The sequence below is a fragment of the Camarhynchus parvulus genome, chromosome 2, assembly GCF_901933205.1.
Source record: "Camarhynchus parvulus chromosome 2, STF_HiC, whole genome shotgun sequence".
In the NCBI taxonomy this organism is placed as follows: domain Eukaryota; kingdom Metazoa; phylum Chordata; class Aves; order Passeriformes; family Thraupidae; genus Camarhynchus; species Camarhynchus parvulus.
Window position 1 is genome coordinate 147,915,992 of NC_044572.1, and position 13,557 is coordinate 147,929,548.

Here is a 13,557-nt window from a genome sequence, read left to right on the forward strand (position 1 = left end):
AGGAGGCTCCCGATGGAGCCAGCAGTCACCCGGCCAGAGCTGCATCCCCCCCTTGGAGACCGGCATGCATCTTCCACCTGCGCGGGCAGGCGCGGAGCACTCACGTTGGCGGCAGCGCGGATCCCTTTCAGCAGCTTAACTGCGGCTCATTTCTAACCCTGGCCAGCGGATCTAAGCTGCTCTCCGCAGGGCTCAGACGGAGCTGCCTGCATGACACCGAGGCGTCCAGACTCGCCAGCTGACATGTCAAAGCAACATCGTGGTTAGCGAGCTCATCAGCAAATCGACTGACAACCCACACAGCGGCGGGAGCGGGTCCCTGTGCTCCGTGCCGCCGCCGCCGCCGCTCCGGGTTCGCGCAGCCCCGTCGAACTCGGTGTTGCTATCTGGCGTTTTCTGCCGGTGTCGAAAATAGCATCAGGAACGTTCTCTGTTGATTTCCCCGGCAGGGCTTGCTGAGCTATGCCGGGGACCACGGCTCCCGCAACCTGCCTGCACGCAGCACTTTAAAAACATTTTCTTGCCTTTTCCCTCCAAAGGAGGTGGAGAGGGGGGGAAAAAGCCCTGTTGATGTTTTTCTGCCCAGCAAACCAGCAAATCCCGACCTGAGCTAATTCTGCTATGGCTGAAAGCAGAGGATGTCTGCAGTGCATGAAGCTGATTTGCTGACTTACCCTTCATCTCTCCCAGGAATGCCAGGTGAAGAAGCCGGCCTCTCGCTCCAGGAAAGAGCCACAAGAAGCTGGGCAGCAGCCACTGCAGAGCCTGATCAGAAGTTCGCTCCCTCTGTCACAGTGTGTGCAGCTTGCCAGGTATAGCCGGGATGAGAACACCCCGTGCTTTTCCCAGGATAAATGAGATCAGCACATATTCAGTCAAGGAAAAAAAAAATAAATATATGTGATGGTTTAAGACCCAGAGGAGAAGTGTTGGTCCACAAGTTGCTCTGCTTTACCACTCAGGATTTTCTGGGGTGAATTTCATTGGGAGAGGAGTTTCTCCTCTGCATTTGGTGTTAGATGTGTTAAAAAGCAAGCAAATGGTGGTGATATCCATGGGGTAGGCAGGAACCCATCCTTAGCCACATGAGGTGAAGGGCATGTGAAGGGCACCCTTACAAGCAGCAGAGATGCCTTTATAACCTGCAGGCTGATGCCTTTTGACTCAAACCAGCACCTTGCTGTTACAGGCTCCACATGGGCTGTGCAGATCCAGACTCTGCTGGTCCTGGCTTTCCTGAATGAGGTTGTTTGGATTAAAATCTCTTCCACCTGGCTGCTCCATTATTCCCCACGTTGCCAAAGTCCCTTTCTTCTGCCATGTCCTTCACATCAAGCATCTCTCAAGGCTCATCACCTGCCGGTCAGGCTGGGGATGTCACTGAGCTGAAACCCTGAGGTGACAGGGAGGCAGAAAAAGGGCAAGAGGTGCTCAGAGGACTCAGGTGGGCTGAAACATTTTGGTGTCAGTGTTATGTCAAAGAGAATCTTGTATCTCTGGGTCTCTATTATTGTGCTGGGGGGATCCTGTGCTCCAGTGCAAGAGGCTCATGGCATGGCAAGAGTTTTTGATGTCTGCCTTGGTCTTAGCTAATGGTTGGGAAAATGTGGGGCACAAGGAACATGGCATTTTCCTTTAATCTTGGAACTAGAGTGACTGCACTGGAGGAAAATGAGATAATTTCCTTACGATCAGGCCCCAAAGCTTGTGTGGCTGGGAACCCAGCTCATGTCCCCAATTCCCTGGCTTTAGCTACTGCCAACCCCCTCCCTTTCTCTCTCCCTAAGCCCAGAGCCAGGAGCCACTGAGGCACTCACCTCTGCCATGGACTCTCTGCATAACCCTGGGTGTCCCTGCACCTCCCATCCCACTGATCTGCACAAAGTTCCTGTGCAGCTCATCCATGCAGGGAATGGGTTCCCTGCCTCCCATACCTGGCCTTGTTCCCTGCTGACAGCAGGACTGGAATGTGGGGTTTGATGTGGCTGAGACAGTCCCTGTGAATAGGCTGAGGGGAAGCCTGGCTCCTCCGGTGTCACTTCAGCAGGATGCAGCAGGGCAGTGTGCTGTGCTCACCTGTAACCTCCCAAGGCCAGGTTTGTTCTCCTGCATCAGCAGAACTTGTGGATGGCTGCCAGCCAGACCCCAGGGGAAGGTTTATCCCACCTGCACTCCAGGTCTGGCAGAGCCTCGGGCAACTTGGTGCTTGTCCAAGCAAGTTGGCTTCAGCTGGTGGATGTGCCCAGAGCCCCACTGGGTGGGGGAGCAGGAAATGAAGCAATCATGGAGGGCCAGAGAAGGTGCGGGAGAAAAGGCCATTTGAGGGCAAGCTTGGCAAGAGTCCTGGGGACATGGTCCCCTGGGCCTAGCGATCTCTGAAGTCACAGCACAGAAGGGCAGTGCTACATGGGTCCCTCTTTGCAGGGTGGGCAGTGGGGATGATGGACCTCCCATCATCTCTGCAGAGCTGCTTCTGCCTTTGACCAATGAGGCGGCCGTGGGCATGTTTGGAAGCTACACACAAGACTGAACTAACCTACCTCAGATAAGGCTTGGATTAATTAGTCAATACATGTTAAGTGCTGCAAAGATTTAAGGCTCTGCTTAATTGTTAAGTAACTCAATCATCAGTGGCTGAGTGGGATGCCTGAGGCAGAGAGTGGATGAATCAGCCTTTTCTGGCAAGTGCAAGGTAATGAGGGAGGAAATTTTCAAGGCTGGGTGACAGTAGGATGGGTTGGTTAGGGGACAGCAGCAATTACTGAGGTCACTGGGACTCAAACAGGTTGTCCAGAGAAGCTGTGGCTTCCCCATCCCTGGAAGTGTTCCAGGCCTGACTGGGTGGAGCCATGAGCAACCTGGACTGGTGGAAGGTGCCCCTGCCTATGGCAGGGGATTAGAATGAGATGATCTTGAAGGTCCCTTCCAACCCAAACCATTCTGTGATTCTATGACTGGGAGCACTTAGGACATAAAAAAATGGTCAAGTCCTGCATGGAGCAGCTGGCTCTAGGGAGCAGGAGTCCCTTAGGTGATGGAGGAAAAGGCAATGATTTCATAGAAGAAAGAGGTAAAAAGACCATGAAGAACTTTATTGAGCTCTTCAGACTTGTTTTGGCCAAGTCACTCTCGAAGAGGTGGGTTTGGGGCTGAACCAAAATGCATTGGGGGACGTGAGAGTGGTTTGGGTGAAGTGGGGAGCACTAAATGTGCCATGGACTCACCTGTCTTCCCTGCAGGGGCTGGCCCCATGTTATAGTCTTGGGTGGGACATGGATCTGCTGCTGAGGAGCCAACTTGTGTCCTGCAGGGACAGTTCTCCTTGCAGGGATTACAAGCTGAGAGGGTTCCCATTAGGAATGTTGGTGCAGTCCAGCACCAGCTTGAGACGTCTCTTCTGCTGCCACCATACATGTCCTGTCACTTAGGGCTGAGTTTCAGACCAGGACCTGTTGTCTTGTTTCTGTGCCAGCAAATTGCATCTTCCACAGTCTCTCTATTTGCCCCTACCTGGCTGAGCTTTGCCCTCTGCTTCTCTCCATGTGGGAGCTTCCCAGGTATGTCATGGAGTCTGCTCCCAAAGACCTTTGAACAGGGTGGGAGTGTCCTGAGAGTCAGCCAGGGTATTTTCTACCTCCTTGTGAAAAAAAGGTTCCCCCTTGAAGGTGTAACTCACTGATACTGAAGCTTTAACCCCAGGGTTAATCCCCATGCAGAGGTGACTTCAAGCCATCCATGATCATGGCATCTCAGCCAGGTAAGATGAGGGACTCTTTGGCACTGTGCCTCATCCACACACATATTCCCAGGGCTTTCAATGAGGCTGGATGTGGGAAGGACCTATGTACCTGGCATCACTGTGGCTGGAAAAAGCCTCTGAGCGCTGCCCTGGTGAAACATTAATATTTTCGGAAACAGGGAGCGGGTAGGAACAGCCTGTACTGTTGTGACAGAGCTGCTTGCATGAGATGAACCTCACTGCCAGGGTTGGGATGGGTGCACGTGGCTCATGTGGGATAAAGGTATGAGCTCTGGAAGGGCCAGCAGGACAGCATGGAAGCATTGGCAAACAAGCCATAACTGCTTGCTGTCTGACCCTGCAGGCTCCCACATCCCTGATCCCAATCCTTGCCCTGCAGCTCTATGTACAGAGCAGCACTGCCACAGGCAAGCAGCCCGGATAGGTTGCCTGGGTCTTGGATTAGACCTGCCTTATTCTTGGAGAAGCTGAAGTCACCAGCAGGCAGCCCCTTGTCCCAGCACCAGCTGCGGGGCTTGGCGTAGGTTTGCAAGGCACCCCTTGACCTCAGTATCGCCCACGTCCTTACAGCCTCGCTTTAATCCTTTTTTAATTAACTGCTGAGGGGTGTGATGGTATCAGAAGGGTGGGAGGGGGGTGGCCTGGGGTGTTTTGGGCTCGGTTTGTGTGCCAGCCAGCTGGGATTGTTATGAGCGTGTCGGATCTCACAGGCGAGCGCTCTCCCTCCAGATCCGGCTGCAGCTCAGGCATTGCGTGGATCATCCCTGCGGCTCTTGTGCTGCTCGGGGATCCTGCCATGTCCCACCTGACAGGTGCTGGCAAATCAAAGATTCGTGTGAAATCGGCAGCTGAAAGGCACAGTGGCTTCTCTGCTGGCACGGAATGCTGGGGAGGAGGTTTGACTTCAGTCAGAAAACCAGAGCAGAGATGGAGTGGCCACAGGAATGTCCGAGATAGGGATGGGGGTGAGGTCAGCAGTTTGTTGGTCACTGAGATCATGCAAAAGGCTCCTAAGGGGTTTGGGTTTATCAGTGCTTGGTGGTGGGTTTTCACAGGGATTCAACAACTGCTTGTCTGGGGTTTTACTTGAGGACAAGGCATATCCTGGCTTTTCCACATCCCCTACATCTCCACCATGGGGCACCTCCCTTGCCCAGAGTGTCTCCAGGGATCTGATGCTCCTGTGGACAACAAGTTGCACACTGGACCTGAATGCTGTGAAAGTGGCTGTCCCCAGGCTTAAAGCAGCCCCTGGCTGAAAGGATGAGGTGATCTGGGGACAGATTACCTGCCTCTACCCATGGGCCTGCAAGAAGGCAGGATGACTGGAACTGAGATATCAGGCTGCTGGCACTACCAGGATCACCAAAAATGTGTGTGCTGGGGGTCAGTGGAGACTATGAGAGCACATGATGTTGAGTCTTAATAAAAGTACACCCAGGTAATAACATCCACAGGTCCTGTGTGTCTGTCCTGCACTCTCACTGTGCTTTGAGAGAAACTTGTCCAGCAGATGTTGATTTGGCCTTTCCTGGCCCTGATGTGGCTCTTGGTTTTTGAACATCTGAGAAGATCTTGTTGTAACATGGCCTTGAGGGGAATCAGGGGCATCAGAGCAGGGAACAGAGCACAGCTGTTCTTGGTCACTGTGGAGGATGAGACACAGCTGTGACCAAAGCAGCAATGAAGTTCAGAAAAGAAGGAGCTGACCTGGATGAGCTGGATGGAAAGACTTTCCAAGGGGTGAACAACACTTCAGTCCCACTGGGAAAACCAAACCACATCCAGTGATGTGGAGCAGAGGCCAGATGTGTTCAGTCAGTCTGATCCCCTCCTGGCTTTAACTGGTGGAGGCTGCAGACCACTGTGAACAGCCACCTGTGGTAGCTGGTGCTCAGTAGGTTCTCCATTGCTGGAAATCTCCACATCAACACAGCAACATTATTGCTCAAAAGGAAATTGCGGCCTTGGCAGAAGTGGTCAGTGCTGGGTTTTGCAAGAGGGCAGATTGCTGAGCATTGTTCATTCCATGTGCCTTAAACCCTGTGACTCTGAACCAGATGTGGGTCACTGGTCCCTTTTAGCCAGAGTCATGAGAAGCTTTGTGAGTGTGTTACATGGCCAGGAGGCGCTCTGCAGCATTGCTTACAAAATCTCTGCTTCCTGTGCACATAAATTTGGGGAGACTTTGACTTTGAGGGAGCCATCCTCATGCCTTGTCTTTGCACTGACCTCACACAGCTGAGTGAAAGAGGTGCCTGAAATGAGTGAGGCATGTGGATGTGCAATGTCTCTGCCTGCAACACACCTGTCTTCCCTGCAAGAAAAGCATGCAGGGGTCCTGCCCACCCCCGTGTTTGCTGGCGCCCTTCCCAAGCTGCTCCCTTGGCACTGGGATGTGCACATGAAGAGCTGAGCAGAGCACCAGAGAGGTGCTTAGTGGGGGAAACCTGGGCTTTAAGGAGACAATGCTTAATCAGAAGCATGACCAGAGGGTGGAAGGTGAGGAGATGGATGCATAAATTCTCCTTGATGCCTCAAACTGCTGTCCTCTGTTGAAGCTGGAAAGTTTGGCAGGAGCCTTGCCCCAGCAGAGGATCCAGCATGGGAAGAGATTGCTCACAGCTGGGCCACCTGAGAATCCTCCTTGACAGAAAGCTCTCAGAACTGTTTGGCCAGATGAACGTCCCCTCAACTGCTGAGATTCCTGCCCTCCTTTTGGTTATGCTAAGGATAAGGTTTAAAAAAATCCTGTGAGTCAAGGCCTCATGAAACCTCCCTCCAAGTATAGGAATGCTTCACTTTGAACTTTTGTTGTTGGATTGCTTTCTTTCCCCTCAAGATCTGCTGTCTCTGGGGTTGGCATGAAATCAAATGCTCTTCAGTGAAGTCAGCCTTTAATAACTGGAAGCAAGTCCAGTTATTCATCGCCTTTTCCCCACTGCAGCCTGTGTTGCTCTCCTGAAGCAATGCTGCTGGTTTTGTATCCCTGCCCCACAGCCCTTCTGATCTGCAACACAGAGGAGCCTCAGAGTCTGGCTCAGCACTCAGTGGCAGCTGGTTCAGCTGGTGGCAATGTGGAATTTTGCAGGCACCAGTCTGTGTGAGGGATCGGAAGTAACTCAGAGCTAACCTGCCTCTTATTCCTGGGGATGAATCATGGCAGTGTCTAAGCTTCAGGCAGCAAAGAGGGAGTGGAGCAGGGCAAATACAGGGTCACAGAAAATGGGATTTCTTCATTCCTCAAACAGTAGTTCAGTTGTGCGGAGCTGTGGTGCTGCTTGGCTGCTGTTTTTCTGCACTCTGTGGTTATTCCCCATGGGGCTCATTAAAAGCACAGGGTTTGTCTCCATGGCACTGCTGGCTTGGAGAAATGGGCACAGCTCTCTGCAGAGTGGAGCAGAGCACATGTGCTCACTTTAGTTCTGGGGCTGGAGAAAGGGTGGAGCAAAGGAAACATGGAAGGGCATCAGCTGGGGAGATAGGATGTGGTGGGAAGGGAAGGTCTGCCAAGAATGGGCTATGGCCACAAAACCAGAGCACCTGACATACCCTAGGAGCTGTGGGATTGACCAGCCTGGCTATACATGATCTGTCTGTGCTTCCTACACCCTGACTTGTGCCCACCCAGCAAAAGGGATCTGTGGGACACAGCAGCCCTGCTGCAGACTCTCTGCCAGCTCAGACCAGATCTGCAGGCATCAGGAGACGCCCAATGACTGCAGGCAGTGCTCAGCATGGGGAATGACAAGCCAGCAGAACCATAGATGAGACAAATGGGATGTCCCTGCCAGAGGCAGGTCATGCCTTGGCTTTGTGCTGTTGAGCTGGTGCAGCTCTTGGCTGGTCATCCTTGGGAGAAATGGACCTGCATTGCAGGGTGTGCTCAGAGCAAGGCAGCCAGGCTGCTCTGCACCCTGGTGTGGTGGCACTGGGTTGTGTGTCATCTGTGGTGCTGTGTCACCTCTTTCAGTTCCTCCTGACAGTGTCTCAGACAAAGGGAATTGTGCATTAGCATGGAGAGCTGAGGAAGGCATGGAGAGCTGGCAGGGGAACTTTTTATACCCCAGAGCTGATGGCCAAGTCAGCTTTGTAGATGTTTCTCAGCTTGTCCAGAGTGGAGCTTGGACCATGCTCTGAGGGATGGAGAACCTCTGGGGTTGTTCCACCCGGAGAAGATAAACTGAGGCTCTGGAGAAAACTTGGAGGCCCTGCTAGGACCTAAAAAGGCTACAGGAGAGCTGCAGAGTGAGTTCTGACAAGGGCCCTCAAGTGATAGGACAAAGGGCAACATCTTCAAACTGACAGAGGGCAGATTTAGATTAGATGTTAGGAGAAAATTCTTTACTGTGAGGGTAGTGAGGCACCAGCACAGGTTGCCCAGAGAAGCTGTGACTTCCCAATCCCTGGAGGTCTTCAAGGCCAGGCTGGATGGAGCCCTGAGCAACCTGGTCTAGTGGAAGGTGTCCCTGCCTATGGCAGGGGGTTTAGAGCAAGATGATGTTGAAGGTGTCTTCCAACCCAAACCATTCTATGATGGCACAAAAACAAGATGTGAAAGAGAAGAGCTTTTTAAGAGCCTTGATTTTTCCCATGGAAGGCTCCTGTCATGCTGGCTGGAGAGGCTTTGTTCTGGGACCTTGGTCTGCAAGGGCCACAAGAGGGCAGGAGGCAAAGGCAAGCACAGGGATCCTGGCAGGCCTTGAAAACAAGAGAGAGAATTGCATGTGCTCAGTGAGAAGGAAGAGCTGGCAGGGAACCTCCCCCTCCCCTTGCATCTGTCCAGTGCTGAGCAAACACCAGCTAATCTTCCTGACACTTGCAGAAGACAAGGAAGCACTAGAGCACCATAGTGGTCAGTTAGTGAAACCACAGCTGCAGTGACATATGCTGCATAAACCTACCCCTCAGGCAGGCTCAGCCCATCAGGAGCAGGGCTGAGCTGTGCTTCCCACAGCAGGTCAGGGACAGAACCAGAGGGGAGCCCAGACATCCTGTCTTGCAGCTCCTGCTCTTGCTTCTGGGCCTCAATGAGCTCAACCAGCTGGAGAAATAACTTCCCAAGGGGGCTGTAGGGGTGAGGAAATAATTAAAAGCTGATCTGGGCTCCTGCTTTGGAGGAAGAAAACTCCCCTCAATTATTTTCTTAATGATTTAAAAGCACCCTTTCATCTCCAAACTGGCAGGAACCTTCTATTGTTTGTTTCTCTTATGTTTGCTCCTAATCAGTTTTTGCTCAGCAGAGATGGAGATGTGGGAGCCAATTTATCAGGCAGAGCAGAGGAGACACATGAAATGGAGTGGAGAAAGTTAGTTATCAGCAAATACTTAAAGATTTGCTGCCAAAGGTGCAGGAGCTTGTTCTTGCTGCTCACGCAGATATTTGACAAATAACAGGAGGAATTTGTTGGGAGTTGATTACATTTTAAACCCAAATAAAAACAAAAGTTGTCACTTACTGCATCCAGACTTTCATGCCCACAGCAGCCGTGTGTACCCACCAGTCTGGCACCAAAACACTCAAGGCCGAGTCATCTGTCCAGGCTTCCCTGCAAAGCCATGGAGGACAAGGGATGTCACCAGCTGAACCTCTCCATCCTGTCCCATTTCTGAAAGTCACCAGGATCTACTCACTGGTCTTTGTGTCCTATCCTGAGTGTCCTGAGATGGTGTATGGGGATGTACTGGGATCTTGCTGGCTTGTTCTGCCAGGTCCCACCAGAATGTGCTGCTTGTGCAGCCCTTCCCTGCCATTTGTTTCTTCTGATGCATCCACACAGAACATCCACCTTCCCTCCAGTCTAAACATTTCTGTTATGGAGCCCTGCATGGCAAAGGAAACCTTCTCACTTGGAGAGGGGTCAGGTACACAGGACACTGTGATATCTCCACACCTGGAAATAACCAGAAGTCACCTGGGTAAGATCCCGACCAAAGTTTGAAGATGACCCTTCTCAGAGAAGGAGATTGGACTGGAGACACCCAGAGGACCTTTCTGACCAAAATTATTCCGTTCTCCTCAGATAGCACACAGAAGGTCTTTGTTTTGACAAGAGGAAAGAAAAGAGAAGGGGGAGCAATAACTTCGGTGTCCTTCATTGACCTTACTGATAACACTTTGAATCATCAGCTGTGTATGTGACCCTGCTGGCTGCAGGAGAAGCTGTGCCTTTTCCCTTCACCAGGCTCACCGGGACAGGCCTGGGATGGCTAATGAATAACCCCTGCCTCCTTCAGCTGATTTCAGAGCCCAATGTGGGGACAGAGCTGTATCCCAGGCTCTGCCAGGAGTGGAGGCATTAGGGAACAGGCAGCTTGCCCAGCTCTGCAGTGACGCACTGGCAGCAGCCAGACTCCAATCTCTCAGCCCTCTCCATCTCCAGCCAGGCTATCTCCAAGGATAGCCCTGTGCCAGACTGCAGATATGGTTCTCTCCAGGTCTCTCTTCTGCACAAAGCCCCAGAGTGCTCACCAGGGTCCCAGAGCAGGCCCAGCCCTGGCTGCAGGCAGGCAGAGATGGTCCCCACCACATCAGAATGCTCTCCATCTTCTGTCCATCTCTACAGCCTGAGGTGTGTCTGAGGGTGGGCATCCTCTGGCTTTTCTCCAGGGATTTGTCCTCACCTCTGGTGTTATGGAGGGGACAGAGAGACTGTGATCCCATGCTTTCCTTAAACCCTTTGATCCCAAACACCTTGCTCTCCTCATTCACCATTTGCACATCACGTGTTGAAAAAACCTTTCTTTGGACTTCTGAGAGCCCTGCATTGGTGAGGTAAACAATTGGTCAGGAGCAGAGTTACAGTCATGCACAACAATTGCATAAGGGGATTTCCTGGCAACTTAGGAAACCTGACAGAAATACAAATCTGAGAAAAAAATCCCTTCTTGAAATAAGGTTCCTTAAAGAGCTCAGGGATGTGGCAACTGTGCAGGACAGACACAGACAAGGGCCCTGACCTTGCCCCAGCTCAGCCACCCCAGTTCCCTTGGGCACCCTCCCAGCCTGCCCTCCAGCACCAGCTGAGTCTCTGGTCACAGAAGGGATTTATCCCCCACCTGCCTCAGAAAGTTTTAGTCATCATCCAGCTGCTGAATAACCCTCTTGTCTGAATTCCCCTGCAGGCCCAGAAGGACTCTGCTTATCTAACGCTCATTTGACTGGATAATTCGAAGGCAGTTCCAAGCATTGTGGAAGTGACATGCTCTAAGTCAGTTCAGCTTTTCAATCCCCTCAGCTGCAGTATCAGCAGTTTTCCTTGTATTTTTTTGTTCTGCCTGGTGCAGGCTCTGACATTTCTACTGTCCCAAGCATTGTGTTTACCTTGCTGGGACTCAGAGGATGAATGGTGGCCCTGGTTCCCACCACAACCTGTGTGTTACCTTGCCTGGACCCATCTCTATCACAGGGGATCCTTTGCAAAGTAATTGATCTTATAAGCCTTTGTTTGGCTCATCCTTGAATGCTTGAAAGTGGCTTCGTAGAGCAGGTCTGGCCTCTGAGTACAGCAGTAATGGCTTGTTCCTGCACTGTCTCCTTTTTGGGTGTTATTAATTAATCCTGCTGCTGTTTGCTGTTTTGCTGGAGGGCTTGTGTTGCTTTCTTGCTGCTGGGGAGATAAGCTGCAACCTTGCCATGTGCAGAGCACAACAGGTATTTAGTTCCAGTGCTAATACTTTCCAACAAAAACTTTTTTTCTATGACCAATCTCGTGCCTGGCTTTGAAACGCTTTCAATGGGAGCATTCAGTGCACAGCCGCCTGTGTGAACGTATGTGAAAGTTACTCAGACAATCGCCTTGTGTTTGCTCTCCTCTTCCCACTGGCTGCCCAGCTTTTCCTGAAAATGCTAATGGGAAGTGGCAAAATCATCCTGAAACTCTGAAATTACTGAGCCATCTTTTCATACCTTTCAGGAGCCAGTGCCTGCAATAAGTAGCTAAGGATGTTGATTTCTGATATACTGGAGATAGGAAGCTAATACTGCCTTGCTTTCTCTTGATGTGCCTTTCCTGCTTCATCTTCCATACCTTTGAATCCTTTCCCATTTCAGCCAAGTCTGGTGAAGTGCCAATGATGGTAGATATCAAAATTCCTATCACTTTTGCAAATATTAGTTGCTGATAAAGGAAAAATCTCTTTCAGTGCCTCAACTAATGGAAATACAATGCTATGAGGATACTACATATTACCCCAGAGCAGAAGTTTCTAAAAATCTCCAAAACCTCTCTGTAAAAGCCCTTCCAATCTCTTTAAAGCAGGTTTCATTGATCCACTTCTCCAAGGACAGCTTGTTCATTGCAGTGAATGATTTGCAGGGGTTTGTTAGTTCCTCTCCCTTACCTTGTTGCCCTTGTAGTTTCCCAGTCTGGGAGCTGGACTTGAGCTGAGAGACCACAAAAACTGCCACTGCAGGAGGGTGGCTTTGTGGCTTTGTGGCCTGGATCATGCTGGTAATGGAAAGGAGGACCACAGCAGAATCCTCCAGCCTTGATCTCTGTGCTCATTAAATCAACTCCTTTTGCCACTCACGAGATCCACCTACAGCCTCAGAAGCAGGGATTCATTTTCCTTTTCAACTGAACCATTCTGTAGTTTATGACACTTCATTGTTTTAGAACTTGAAACCAAGGGGCCTGAATTGAAGCCAGATAAATGGCAGTGAAAGATAATGTGGGACTTTTAGATCACAAGTGGATGATCCTAAATATGAGGTGGGATTTTTTCAGAAATAAACTCATCTGGTTTCCTGTTTTTGCTCTGTAGGGAAAAGCCTTTAGGAGGCCCAGACACACCAGCAGGTCATAGCTGTGCTGTATGTCTGTTGTATGTCTGCTCCCGGTGGGGACTCTCTGGGGACACCCATGTCCTGCCCCTGTCCCAGTTAATTCCTTGTTCCATCTCTTTTTCCTTGTGCTTGTTTCCCTTCCCTTTCCAGGGAAGGAAGACTCTTGTCTTGCAGACTCTGACCTTGCCATCATGGCCTCCTTTTCCTTGCTTCCCATTTGCCTTCATCCAATTATCATGTTACTTTCTGCTGTCTGAGAGGACCTCTTTCAAAAATCCTTCCTCTGTGCTGTGTGCTTGCCAGGTCTGAGCAGGAAAATACAGTTTCCTGCTATTTCATTATCAGCAGTCAGGAAAGTTTCTCCCGCTGAGGGAAGGCACTTCAGTGAATTACATCCCTCCTCAGCTGACTCAGAGGAGCTAATGTGTATTAAATCCAGTCCTTTCTGTCCCTAATTTTCCCCTTGTAGCTGCACCATGGATGGCAATAGGAAGAACAGAGACATGAAGCTCACCTCAATTCCTGAGGGGCATCCTCAGAACCCCTGCACAATTTGGCCTTATGTCCCTCGAGGAGAAAATATTTGTCCTAATCTGAGCTGCCAGCTCAAGGGGAAGCCCCAGTGAGGGCAAGAGATCCCACACCTTTCCTGTGAAGGAGCAAGCCCAGGCTTTCCCAGGGTCTCTTATTAGGGAGCAGATATCAGGGATCTTTTATTCCAGGTTAGCTGGCACATTTGCTGGTTCTATAACTGGACATGGTTCTTCACAACACGTATGTGGTCCTTGATGTGATTTTTCCTGGGCCAGCTGCTATGTGTAGTACCAGAGGAGGTGGTGACAAAGCTGCCCATTGCTGTATCTGTTTGTAGAACTGATGCAGAGGTGCTGCAGATTGTGACAGAGTCACCCTCCATAGTCAGAGGGAACCAGGCTTGACTAGGATATCTCATCCTAGGAAATGTCTCCTCATGGATGCTATGGAATCTGGATGAAAGGCCACGTGCAGA